This window comes from Cetorhinus maximus, chromosome 2, assembly GCF_964194155.1.
Source record: "Cetorhinus maximus chromosome 2, sCetMax3.hap1.1, whole genome shotgun sequence".
Taxonomy (NCBI): domain Eukaryota; kingdom Metazoa; phylum Chordata; class Chondrichthyes; order Lamniformes; family Cetorhinidae; genus Cetorhinus; species Cetorhinus maximus.
Window position 1 is genome coordinate 25,015,566 of NC_135880.1, and position 14,588 is coordinate 25,030,153.

The following is a 14,588-nucleotide window of genomic DNA, read 5'->3' on the forward strand; positions in this document are numbered from 1 at the left end:
GCCAATTCAGGCCCGCCCAGCGGGCTGCCCGATGGGAAGCGCTATGCTGTGCGGGGGTGGGGGAGGGATTCCCCAACTGTCAAAGTGCGCTCTTTCGCATGCGCACGATAAAGCGCACATCTCCCTGAGACTAAGTGCTGTCTCAGGGAGAGCGCTGAAAGTTTAATAAAGGTAATAAATAGCAAAATAAAAAATTATTTTACGTTCGTGCGTAAAATGGCGCATGTTGATGTCGGGCGAGCGTTCCGCCGTCAACGCGCAGTCGCGCAATATTTCAGTTGGCAGCCGACCCGCTGACAATTAAAAGGCCTAATAAGGCTATTAACAAGGTATTTAAAAGAAATTTTTCGCTACTCGTCCAACCTTACGGTTGGCAGGACAGGCGAAAAGGCCAAGCGGCCTTTGCATGTTGTAGGAAACCTCACCCACGGGCGGGATGAGGTTTCCTAAAGCAAATAAAAATCAAATGAGAAATTTAAAATTTACTTCATAACATGTCCCTGCTCATGTAACAGAGGCACATGAGGGGACGTGTTTAATACATTTTTAATTTCTTTATAATCTTTTTTTAAAAGCCTTCATCTCCCTGAGGCAGTTCTGTGCCTCAGGGAGGTTCTCACGCTGCACACCCCCTGAGCGTGTGTGAATTTCACGCTCGCCCCGCTCGCCCTCCTCCTCCCTCCCCCCCACCCGCACAGGTAGCACTGAGCAATGCCGCTTGCGTTTCACGCTGGGCGGGCCCATAATTGGTCCACCATCGTGAAATCGCTTTCCAGCCTCGATCGCGGGCGGCGGTCGGTTTCCTGACCACCCCTGCCGAGCCCACCTGACAAGGGCAAGATTCAACCCTATGTGCAGCTATTATAAAAATATAGCACCTTATCACATAATATCTTTGAGCCTAATGTACAACAATGGATAATTTTGGCACCGAGGGTTGTTCTCCTTAAAGCAAAACTAAGAACAAATTAACAACTTTCACATTAAATGTATTTGCTTCAAAGCAATGATTTAGACTTAAGTATTTTGATCACCAGTTCACTTATTGACATGAATGTGATCCATCCACCCTTTAATTTACCTTGCAAATTTCCCAGGCCAGATTAATTGGCATCACTTAAACAGACTCTCAGCACTTCTTTCGCCTGCCTTTGGGAACTCACCATGACAATGGAAGAGATAGTGGGTGCTTTGTGTACCTGCCTTACTTTAAGAAGGTAGGCAGCCAAGAGTAAAGCTGTGTTGGTGACATGACTGCAAAGATTCATCGAGCTACAAAACTTCATTGAAGCCTCTCTTAAGAGTTCAACTGACTCCTTTGGTTATCGCAGTGTTTAAATCTGCTGCACTATGCCGATTGACGCTGGCTGCCCGTTTGGTTCTGGTGATCTCTTTAAGTCGAACACTGCTCAGGTAATAATGACAGGAAATGTGCCTCATGGCATCACTCCATCATTGTCATTTAAGTTCGCCCTTCTGAACTGGAGTAGGTCGTTTCGGCATCCGTCATCGCTTCCAGTGAACAATACATTAAACGCTACTGTGGGCAGTAGCCCAGTGCAATGCTCCAATACCGCAAAATAGGTAGCAGAGAAAGAAGTAAAATCTTGCTTTTCATCTTTAATTATTGAAAAATACTGGCATTGTGAAGATTTGAGTTTGACAGACTTGATACCACTCTCAAATTCCTTTGAAGGAGTCAGTGATTAAATACAGGAAGCATTAGCCAGACAGAAACTTTTGACGATAATGGGCCTATATTTTAAAAAAATGATCACATTGGAGCCAGGTATTCAGCGGGTGTAATATATAACTTTTTGAAAAGTATAAATGGCCATAATTACTAGTTGAAGTGGATTTATAAAGATTTGATATGAAGTGTCCCTGAAAAAAATGTGAACTCTTGTCACCACATTGAGTTTGTGAAGAATTGTAATTGTTTTATGTGCTTGGTAAAACACTGACGTTCACAAGAATTTAATATTCAACAAACAAACCAATTAATTTTGATTGTAGTTGCTTGGATCTTTTGAGGAAGTGTGCTTAACAACATTAAGACACTAATGTATTTTGTGTTTGCTCTAATACTTTACCTAATATAATCACATCTAGTTTGCAATATTGAAAATTATAAACAATTAAGAGATATTGCTCTCATTGCTTTTTAGAAGGCTATATAAAAGCAGGCATCTGAATTAATAGGTTTGCGTACAATTCAAAAGATAATTATAATGGGCTGAAAAGTTCAATTTTCCCAAGCAACCTGCAACTGTCATTATGATGTAGACACCCTGGTCATGGTTGACAATGTGCTACTTAAAATGCAACCGGGAAGCTGTCTGTAATATTAATTACTTTGGCTGTGTTGCTGATATTTCAGCTCATTGTTCTGAAGAGGACAACCACCATCTGTTCTTGTCAGTATGTACACAGAATCACTGTCTGCTCCTGTTGGAAGACTTGGAAACCACAGGATCTGAGAAAGCAAATATTTCAAACTAGGGACTGCAACCAGTCATGGAGTATGAACATTTTAATTCCAGCTTTTTTGACGTTTGTTTAATTGAACTTGGCCAAATAGATAGTCATTTTATTCACTGACTTAGTTCAATAGGCTATTTTTCTTCCCTTCAGCTGAAATGACAGGGTCATTTTCCAGTGACAGAACTCGATTGTTTTTTTTTTCATGACCAGGCTACAAAAGCCATTTTTGTAGCAGAAGATGGTCATATTGAGTGCCTATTTCTTTCTCAAGTTTTACAGCTCTTCCGCAGTTTTTCTTTGTCATTCAATCAAAGGAGTGGAAGTAATACATTCCAAAGGTGACAGGCTAATTCAAATGACGAGAAGCACTAGGACTCATTGGGAGTAGACTAACGACATAAGACCAAGCATAAACTGGCCTTTTGGAAAGGCTTCCCATTATAGGATAGCTCACTATTGAGTATTGATGATATTTCCCATTAAAATATGCACATACTAAATGGTATCAGGTCTTCACTTCATCTCAGCATGATGTTTTGTAAATTAACAAGAAGGACCTTCCATAAATATATGCAACCTATTGTTGTTGAATGTGCTAGGCCAGGACTTTAGCAAGGAAGAGCTGTAGGCGTATCAGGATATCTACTTAAAAACTAGTTTATTTACACTATTTGCAGTATGCACATGGTGCATTACAGGGAAGGCACATCTCCCTCCCCTCAGCACTGCTTGTCTGTTCCCTACAGTACCTTGCACATGAATGCCTGGTGTCAATGCCACATCATCTTGTGCCCCATAGAATAGCATATCCATCTTGTTAACCATTTATACCATACCTATGTTGTCAAGCCTTACTTGTTAAGAGGCCATTAACTTTTTGTGCCTCATGTAGGTATGCGGCCTTCTCTAACTTTATAAATTATAAATTAACTCAAAACTCAACAATCCTTACGATTTAATGGACAACATAAAAATGTGTTGTGTTTTAGACTTCCTGACCAAGGTTTACCATCCACGCACCATTTTTAAACCATTCAATTTTAAAGAGCGAGCGAAATCCAGACACTGAGATGTAGCTTTTTTCTCTAAATCTTCTGCCGTTGTCCATGGATAAATAATTCCGGCTTTTCAGTCGGTGGTCCATATAAAGCAGTAAAGTGTCCTTAATTCTTTCCTTAACCCATAACTTACGCAGGGCACACTTGTACAGGGACCCTCTGTGAGCGTTCCTCCTGTTGGGCAGTTATGAAGAGCATGGTATAAAAGTAAAGTGGATGAGAGTACATATTAACCTGAGGAATCATCTCAAGGCAAAGCAATGACTCTACAAGTCTTTAGGTTCCCCACATCTGGCTGTACCAGGAAATGAAAATCCATCGACAACTCTCAAATAATTACAATTAAATTATTCATTCTTCGCCATTAAGCTTTCAACAAATCCAGCCCAAGGTGCTGAGGAAAATGTTAACATTCCCCTTGAGGGGCTGAATGGCCTACTCCTATAGAATCATAGAAACCTGCAGCACAGCAGGAGGCCTTTTGAAAGAGTAGTTACGCCTACAGCTCTGCTTTTTGTCTGTACGCTTGCAACTCCTTATCTTCAAATACCTTTTAAAAATATTAATGGAATCAGCTTCCACAGGCGGAATTTTACAGTGGTGGGATTTTCTGGTCCTGCCGAAGTCAATGGACTTTCGAATGACCCCTCCCCCACCGCAACGGGGCCATAAAATTCCACCCCACCGCCTTTTCAGGAAGACCCAGACCAGATCCCAACAACTCATCTCCCCTCCAGATCTTTCGCCAATGACTTTAAATCTATGACCCCTGGTTACGGGCTCACCCACCGCAGAATAGTTTTTTTCTCTACCTAATTTATCAAAACCCCTCATCATCTTGAAAACCTCCGCTAGGTCACCTCTTAATCTCCTTTGTTCTGAAGAGACCAGTCCTAACTTTTTGAATCTCTCCTCATGACTGAAGTTCCTCATCCTATATTTCTGGTAACTGTGTAACTAAATGAGCTGTAAATGCCAATTTCGAAGCTAACCTGCCAGAAGAGATTGTGTACAAGCGGAAACTTGCAGAAAAAAAATGTAATGGAAGGGGCATCAAACATCTGTCTTGCTGAAGGGTTGGACTGAGTTCTAAGTTTGCTTATGAGGTGTGACGGTTTAGTAGAGGATGCTGCCAGATTTTCTTTGCAAGCAAAACAGCTTCAGGAAACTGATTACACTTTGTGTTCATATTGTTCAGATCAAAAGGATTTAAGAGATTGTCTGCAACCAGAAGACAGGAGAATAGTGGGGCTGAATGAGAGGCCTGGGAAATTGCTCAGTAAGGCCCCATTAACCTACAACAAGAAGTATATTTGCATTTATTTCATGTCTATGGGAATTCTAAATCCTATTCCTGAGTGCCAGAACACAAGGCAAGATGCAAATGTAAAATGTTTTTAATTTGTGGGATCATATGCAGGGGACTAATAATATCGTCTAGTACTCCTGTAAACTGAAAATAATGATTCTTGCAAAATGAAGCTTAAAAATGATGTTTTGTCATTACCAACAGAGTCTGGGTTTGCCTGAGCTGCCAATAAAGATGTAGAAAAATTTGCTGAAACCACATATACCCTTACTGATCACAATTATCCGGGAAAAAAAACGGTCAGAAATAACAATCTCGTTTTCATAAATTTAAAATGATATTATGGCTCATCGTTTTGAATTGTATACCCTTACCGCTCAACTCTTTTAAGATTCTAATCCTTACTTCCAATCCCTCTCTTCTTTGTCGTCCACTGCTTCTCTTTGACCTTGTTCAACCCATTGGGTGGAATTTTCCGGTCCCACCAGCAGTGGGCATCATCACGCGCAGGACAGGGAAGTTTGGAGAGTGGCCAAAAGAATTTTGGCTGCTCTCCAAATTTTTCCCCGCCCTGCCCACGACGATGTCCGCCCCTGGCAGGGCCCAGAAAATCCCGCCCAGATCTCTATCTGCAAATTAGTGCTCCTCTGGTCTCCTCCCTATTGCCTGCTTCAATGACTGTCAACCACACTATCTGGAAATTTATTCTCGAGTGTCCTGCCCTGCCACGTCCCTTGTCCTCAAAAGTTTCATAAAGAACCTCTTTATCGACCACGCTTTTTTCCCCATCTTGATCTTCTTCCTTCCCTCCATCAGCTACATTGCTGTAAAAGCACTTTCAAGAAGTCTCTTTATACTCAGTGAGCACCTTAGAAATGTTAGTTATTGCTGTAAGGACTGTGAATTGAATAATAATACAATTTTTGAATTGAAAGGGGAGGAATTCAGAGACTCGGAAGAGATTGAACAGTACAGTTGAAGTTGTTGTGCTGATGGGTTGGAAGACTTTGTCAACTAGTATTTTCAGAACTCTGTTCCATAAGTTCTGAGGAAGAGTCATACGGACTCGAAACATTCACTGTCTTTCTCTCCACAGATGTTGTCAGACCTGCTCAGTTTTTCCAGCAATTTTTGTTTTTGTTTCAGATTTCCAGCATCCGCAGTATTTTGCTTTTATCTGTTCCATATGTGCCTGGGACAGCAGCTTATGAACAGAATGTGGGCTTCCTGAACCTATTCCCTTTGTAACATAAGATTTGAACTGATGTATTTTGTTGGGAGCTTTTATTCCTGAAGGGTCTTCCAATGTTTCAAAAATCCCTGTGCTTTGTGAAATACTTTAGCCATAAAATCTTGTACTCCTCTGGACTGAGTGGACCAGAAAATAGAACAATTTCATCGAGGAATGCAATTGCAAGGAGCTACCTTGTTCTAAGCACATTGTAACTTCATGCTTATCTTTTTTTGTGATTCATAGAGATGCACTTTCTTAGGATCTTATCAGCTGATAATGCAGTTCCGTGTGCACATGTTATTTTTCAGTTCCTGTTGTTGCAAGAAAATGGTCAGAGGTAACCGTGGTTCAATAATTCACTGATAGGAAACAAAGACTTGACTTGCCGGGCAGCAGTGTGCACCAAATTTCATATTCAATGCTTTACAGCCTATTCCATTTAGAACAAGAAAATGTAGACTTTAGAGGACGGAGAAGTGATTCTGGCCACCTGGGATGCTTAATGTGAAAATATTTCATTAACACCGGAAGGCAGTGCCTCTGGAATGGCTTTAAAAATGTCCGCCCGCAGGTTGGATTTTCGGTTGGTGAGGGGGTACAGGAGGAGGTGGGCTGAATTTGGAGGCAGGGTGGGTGTTAAAAGGTGAGCCTGCTGCAGGTCAGGTGACCCAAGCGCTGATAAGAAGGGCCCCCCACCCCACTGAAGTTGTCATTTCTGCTAAATGCAGCAGGCCCTTGGAGCCTTGGAGGAGGCGTTGTGGAGTGGTCAGGTGAGAATCAAAGCTGTAAATTTTGTCCAGCTGTTAGATAATCCTACAGCGGATGGCCTGCCATGGGCGTTACCTATGGGAAACTGTCATCAAAAGTGTGCTGACCTAAACCACTGAGAGGAGGTCGCATTGTCAAATACCGCCTACTATGAGCAAGAAGGCATGGGTGAAGATTGTGGCAACGGTGAACACCACCGGCGACCACAGAAGATCGTGGGTCCACTTTTTAGAAAGGTTCAATGACTCATAGCCTGGCTCATAGACACAGAGGTCAAGGGTCACATCTGCATGCTGCAGTTAAAGTGTGACACTTGGCATATATAATCATCGATGCTGAAGCAGCAGATTGTGTAAGCAGCCCATTTAGCTGCACACTGAACAGATGTGACTAGGCACTGTGATGCACAGATAGATTGAAGGGCAATATCTCTGCCCGCGCTATATATGAGAGTGACATAAATTCATGTTGTGTTTGCAGAACAAAAGGGTGGGGAATGTGAGAGTGATGGCCCGGACTGCGAGTAGGGTCAGCCTACCTGAGACCCACACGCTCAGTGGAGCAGGGGGCACTGGAGGTCACCAGGGTGCTGGAGCTGCTGGCTGTTGGTGATGGTAGCGGCTGATAAAGGAGGTGTTGAGATTGCCTTGGTAGGAATGGTGGAAGTCATACTGCCACTTCACTGCATACAATGGGACCTTGGCATGAGAGGGAGTGTAACGATGGGGTTGAGCCACGTGGGCAGTGCAAGCACGGTTAGGCAGTGGCATGCATCAGAGCTTGCTTAAATGTCTCACTTTATGTTTCGCACAGACCCCAGCTCTGCTGACTTTCTCCCCCACCCCGGGTCCATATCATCCCTCAGGCATCAGGAGGAGGGAGAGATGTCTGACGAGGCAGCGTCATATCATACTAGCCCACACCCCACCAACTCAGTTACAGGCACATCAATGGATGTGACGCGTGTTTAGAGTCAGTGACATAGAGCGAAAATTACTGCACCAGGAGAAGTGAGAGTCAGAGACATCTGTCCACAGTCCCCCTCAGAGGAATAGGAGCAGGAGTAGACACACGGCCCTTATGTGTGCCATTCAATACGATCATGGCTGATCTTGGGCTTCAGCTTCATTTTGTTGCCCGCTCCCCAAATCCCTTTATTCCTTGAGAGACCAAAAATCTGTCTATCACAGCCTTAAATGTATTCAACAGTGGAGCATCCACAACCCTCTGGGGAAGAGAATTCCAAAGACTTACAACCCGTTGAGTGAAGAAATTTCTCCTTATCTCAGTTCTAAATGATCGGCCCCTTATCATGAGACTGTGGCCCCGTGTTTTAGAGTTTTAGATTCCCCAACCAATCCCTCAGCATCCACCCTATCAAATCTCTTCAGAATTTTGTAGGTTGCAATGAGATCATCTCTCATTCTGCTAAACCCCAGAGCATATAAGCCCAATTTAATAGCGGGGAGAATTTTATAGGGGGAGGAGGGTGGAAAGTCACAATGATGCTCCAGTGGGCAGGATATGTGGAGCCTATGGAGTCAGGTTTTGGGGCACAGTAGTTGCCCAGTTAGGAGCTGATGTGTGGACATCTAGTGGAGTTCCCTGAGGCAGCGAGAGCCCTTGGCCTGTGAATGGGGAGGTCCAGCAACATCAATAGCTCCACATTGTCCCAGGAGCTCAACTACATTACCTTTGACCATGAGAGATTGCACTGTCTTGTGGAGAGGCACATGCAGCAGCACTCGTAGTGGATGCAAGAGCAGCGTCTTGGCCAGGAAAGGGTGCAAGCCTCCCTTAGTAGCCTGGAGCAGTCTACTCAAAGTATGAGTGCTGACAGCCACAAAATACATTAGGAGTCCTGCACCCTTAACTGGATGATTGCACTGTTGGCCCAGCAGTTGCCAGATTGGTTGATAGCTGTGTACCAGCAGCCAGCCCCATCAACCCCACCTGAAAGCCAACCCAGGGCTGTAGATGTCATTGAGGAGGGTGATGGTGCTGAGAGCTCATCAATGCCCTCATTTCCCCAGCCCCTCCCCCCCTGGAGCCCTCAGCTGCCCCACGTGTGCCCATGCAGAGGCTGCAGTCTGAGGGAGGACTCCAACGGGCGCCTGCACAACAAGGCAGGCCACCATGCTCCGCATTTCTCTTCGGGCAGAGAAGTGAGTAGCCTGGCTCCAACTCCTCTGAGGAAACAAAGGGGGCACAGTTCGTAGGAGTGTGCACGAGTGCAGGGTGCCGTCTCACCTACAGCATTAATGGGTTCACTGTGGTTACGCTATTCACATTGTACGGAGCACCTTTGAACACTTGTTGAACACTTTTCACTTCCACATGTCTGTATGTGTGTCTGTGTGTGTGTCTGTGTGTGTGTGTGTCTGTGTGTGTGTGTTTGTATGTACGCGTTCTCAAAAAGAATGATAAAAATGTGAAGTCGCTTGTTAGCAGTAATATTGAGGACGATATGCTGAGTTGCATCTTGACGTGGCTTCACCAGGAGCCTGATTGGTGAGGTATATGAGAGCTTCTAACTTCTCTGTTCTATCACATAAGAGTCCAGAGATCAAAGGCTCAAGTACCAAATGCTCCTTTGTATCTTTCAGTTTCCTAGTAGGTGTGGCTTTAAGGGAGCCTTCATGATCCCACCCCATAACCAGATGCTCATCAGCAAATGCATCTGAAGCACAAGTGCTGGGTGCTAGCCATTCATCCACACTGCAGTGGTGGACTTTGGCCTTGGTGTGGGCAGTGCAGCTCGGTAGGCCATGTCTTATGCAGTTAATACAGGTTGTATGCTGTCACCACCACAGTGGCTGCCTTGTCATTTCCAGCGTTACAGGGTATGGTTTGTACGGCTTGCAGAGATAGACTTAAACCAAGAATGCTGCATGTGGCACCCAGTTCTTAACCAGCCGGAATGGATGTAGCAGGAGTTATTTCAATGATGTGTCACGGCACAGCTTTTTAAAATTCATTCATGGGATGTGGATGTCACAGCATTGATTGCCCATCCCTAATTGCCCTCATTCAGAGGCCACTTAAGAGTCAACCACATTGCTGTTGGTCTGAAATCACATATAGGCCAGATCAGGTAAGGATGGCATATTTCCTTCCCTAAAGGGCATCAGTGAACCAGATGTGTATTTATGACAATTGGCAATGATTTTATGGTCATCATCAGGCTTCTAATTCTAGATTTTTATTGAATTCAAGTTTCACCATCTGCTGTGGCGGGATTTGAACCCGGAGCATTACCCTGGGACAATACCACGATGCCACCACCACCCCCAGTTGTCTAATTGTCATGCGCAAGATGCCATATCTGCATGTATGATGCAATATACTCATGTTAGTGTGAATAGGAGATGGTGGTACGGTGGTAATGTCACTAGACTAGTAATCCAAAAGCCCAGATGAATGATCTGAAGACATGGGTTCAAATCCCACTATGCCAGCTGGTAGAATTTAAATTCAATTATAAATCTGAATTGGAAGCTAGTCTCAGTAATGGTGACCATGACAGGTTTCATTATTATTGTAAAAACTCTCAAATGCCCTCTGCAATGGCCCAGTGAGCCACTCAGTTCAAGTGTAAATAGGGAAGGGTGACAAATGCTGGCCTTACCAGTGACACCCAGGTCCCATGAAATAATTTTTAAAATACTTTGTTTGTGTCATTATCAGCATTATGGGCATGGCTTGATTATGGTCCATTTGGCAGCATGGATGCAACATTCACAGTTAATGGCATTCATGTGAGGGGACCAGGATGAAAGGCATTTCTTACCCTGTGTGTTTGAAAGATGCTGACGGCCATGTTTATGATGGAGAATGTAGCTGCAATTTGAATGTGACAGAATCTAACTCATTGATGCTGCTTTGATCCCTTGTGAGGGGCGGGCAGTTCCTTGAGAGATTGTGGCGTCAAGGTACAAGGATCTTTATGTGGTAGCATGTCATCAGGGATTGCCTGATTGCATTTGCTATTTTGGAGAAGCTTATCCTGAGCAAGGATTTGTCTGGCAATGAACCCCCCTGCACAGAATCAGCCCTGGATGCATGTCTATGCCTCCCTGTGGTGCTGCCATTGGTGGGCTCATCCTCCTCATCTGTTTCAGAATGGCCTGAATGGCAAGCTTCCTCCTCCTCCTCCTGTTCCTCATCTTCTTCCTCCTCAGAGGTTGGGGCTCTGCCCATGGCCTCATCATCACCTAGTTGGAGGCCCCTCCACTGCGCAATGTTGTGCAGCATGTAGCATACAACAACTATTCTTGAAACCCTTGCTGGGGCCTATTGGAGAGCTCCACCTGAGCAGTTGAGGCACCTGAATCTCATCTTTAAAATGCCAACGACCTGCTGGAAGGTGCTCCTGGTGATGACAGGGTTGTTATTGTAGTTTCGCTCTCCCTCCAATTGTGGGTCATTAGCCATGTTCTTAGGGAGTAGCTCTTGTTCCCTAGCAGCCAACCCGGGACCTGTGTCGGTGGATGAAATAGATCGGGGAGTTGAAAATTCCTTAGTGTGAAGGGGTTGTGACAGCTGCCTGGAAATCTTGCACACACTTGAAGAAAAACCTTATTTAGGTCACAAACCGCCCGTATATTGATGGAGCGAAATGGCTTCTGGTTCACGAAGGTGACCTTTGTTGCAACTTGAGTGCAGTCAATACACCTGAGGGAAGCCTGCAATGTTGGCAAAGGCTGTGGCTCTCTGAGACTGAGTTTCCATGGGGAAACTAATGTATTCCCCCACATGAGCAAACAGGGCATTAGTCACTTCCTTAATGCATCTGTGTGTTCCTGACTGGGAATTATCAGATAGGTCTCCTGCTGAGCCCTGGAAGGAGCATGAGGCATAGAAATTCAGTGAGATGGTTACCTTCACAGCCACTGGTAGGGCATGGGGGTCGATGGATTGTGGCTCCAGTTGCTGAAGCACATAGCGACAAATGTCTATCACAACATCACGCCTCAACCCCAGTCTTCTCTAGCACTGGTTTTTCATTAGGTTGAGGTACGATGTCCTCGGTCTGTACACCCTCCCCACAGGGTAGAACCTGGCTTTCCTCTCTCTCCTCCTTCCTGCTGCTTGTGCCACTGCCTCTCCTTCATGACCTTCAGACCCACCTCTGGGCTCCGACAGCTCACTCTGACTGGTATCTACTGCCTGTATGCGAGAGGGTGCCATGTCCATCCTCAATGCTTCCTTGGGCAAAGCGCTACATGCATTTCTGAAGCATTAATTTCTTCCTCACACCTGGGGGTAAAACTCAGTGAGGGGAATGAAAAATTGTGCTTACAGACCAGCAGCCCCACCCTCCCACACCCTTGTGTCATGAGGGGACAGTGGAATTAAGTTCCTGGTACTTGGGGGCACTAAATGAAAACTTCAGTATAACTTTACAGGGGTACCTCGCCTTTCCAAGGGGGTACCTGGTTCTCCAAAGCCAATGCACAGAAAACTCTGATCTCTGATCCTCTGACCTGGCCTGCTCTACACACTTCGGGATTCATGCAGCTAGGGTGCAAAAATCGGAAGTCAGTGGAGGCAGCTAGTGATCTAAATGGCCAGCTGACCCCCATTCCTCCCCCCACCACCACCACCACCCCCACCCGCCCCCCCCCACCCAACCCCCACACAACCACCAAATACTTGGTCATCTATTTGCAATGTTGTTCCCTTTCTAGATACAAGGCTCCGTTCCATAGGGAAAGATCTGTCACTCTACTGGCACATGTTGATGACTCGTGCATGGGTTAAGTGGGATCACAAACTGGATATATTGAGCTTTGGATGAGAGAGGATAATAACGGAAGTTCTGCCTGGGGTTTGAAGAAAATGACAGGGTTTAGTGCAATCTAGAGCTGAAAGGAAATGCAGCTCCATCTTAAGAGGATCTCCTTTTTTTATGAGTAACTTAGCAACAACAACAATAACTTGCATTTATATGGCACTTTGAACAGAACAAACCACTCTAAGACACTTCACAAGAGCATTACTAACAAAATTTCACCCTGAGCCACAAAGGCAGATTTTCGGACCCTTGACCAAGAAGTAGGTTTTGGGGTGTCATTTAAAGGAGAAGAGAGCTAAGTAGAGGAGTGAAAGTTTAGGGAGGGAATCACAGAGCTTAGAGCCTTGACAGTGGAAGACATTGCTGGACAATGGTGGAGCAGAGAAAATTGGGAGGATCTACAAGAGGCCAGAATTGGAAGAGCGTGGAGATCTCAAAGGGTTGTAGGGTTGGAAGCGGCTAGAAATAGGGAGAGGTAAGACCATATCAGGAGAGTTAATACAAAAAGTTAATGCCTATTTATGGAGATCCCAAACTATTGACTAATCCAAATTAAAACATTAGCGTACGTTTATATTTATATACATTTTTTAACTGTGGTGAAAGTATAATCATTTTCATAATATTTTTCTAGTTTATTGTGAGGTAATTTATGGGGGTAAGTATAATCGGGTCTGTGTGTGATTTAATTACATTTGGAGTCAAGTAGACTGCAAGTTTGAAATCACCAAAAGAAGTTAGGTGCTTGACATGTTAATGAGTAAATATGGATGCTGGTTTAGCATGTAAGGTGTGAAGGGAATTTGCATTTTTAGATAAATGAAGAGAATTGGATTTCAAAGGGGTCTTAGTCTGTTTACAACTAGCCAGATAAGCAAGGCTAAGGAATGTGTTTATATTTCCCAAAGGTTATTGACAATATATTTGCAACATGAAAGTTTTATATTATAAGTAAGATACAGTTTCAAAGACATATGGAACAATACAATTTACATATTAAAAAGAGAGAAACATATATAAAGGAGAATGAAAGGCTATGCGTCAGATGGCCATGTAAGATCTAACAGGAGTGTGTGAAATAGTCTTAATGAAGCCTCCAGCATGAGTGTATATGTCTGTTATATAATGAAACTGAAGTTGGGGAAAATCCATTTGGAATTCCGCTGTCAAGTGGCTATTGTGTTAACTTGCTGGTTCTTTATTAAATCTAAAATCTATTTTGGACTGTTGCCTTAAAGGAAGTGTAACTGGGGTCAGGTTAATTAGGAATTTTAGCAGTTATTATAGTAGTAAGTAATTGTAGTCTTATGTATGTGCTCGAAATCTTTTATATTTTGTTAATAAATATTTTAATTTAATTTTTAAAATCTTTAAAGATCTTGGTGGACTTATTAATTCTGAATTCAGTACACACATCTCATAATAAATACAAATTACAAAACCATTATGATAGTGCAACCAAGTTTCCCTTGTGGATTTGGTCCACCTGGCACACATCATCTGCCATGTCACAATATAACATACGTGGTTTATGGTCCACTGGCATGAGTCCTGTGTATTCAATTGCAATTTGCATTTGGCAACCCCAGCTCACTCGTTCTATTTAAATGAAACTCACATCCCAAAATGGCACTGGCCAGGCAGTTACCACACTTCATTCTTTCTGCCTCTGATTTTGATCTTGGCAGTTGTAAGGGCAGCTAGCTCGGCAAGACTTGCTGCAGTGTAGCAATTTAGACAAATTCATGCTGTTGCGGTCTCCAGAACATTGTGACATACTTTATGTTACACTAACCCACCTGGTTTAAGATAGTATTGCAAGGGAATTTTGGCGTCAGATTAGGGTGGAAGTCTTGTTTTCCAGAGGTGAAAAGAAATGTTTAAAGGAATGTTACGCTGTTATTTGAAAAAAAATACTATCAATGTCAACTCTTCATA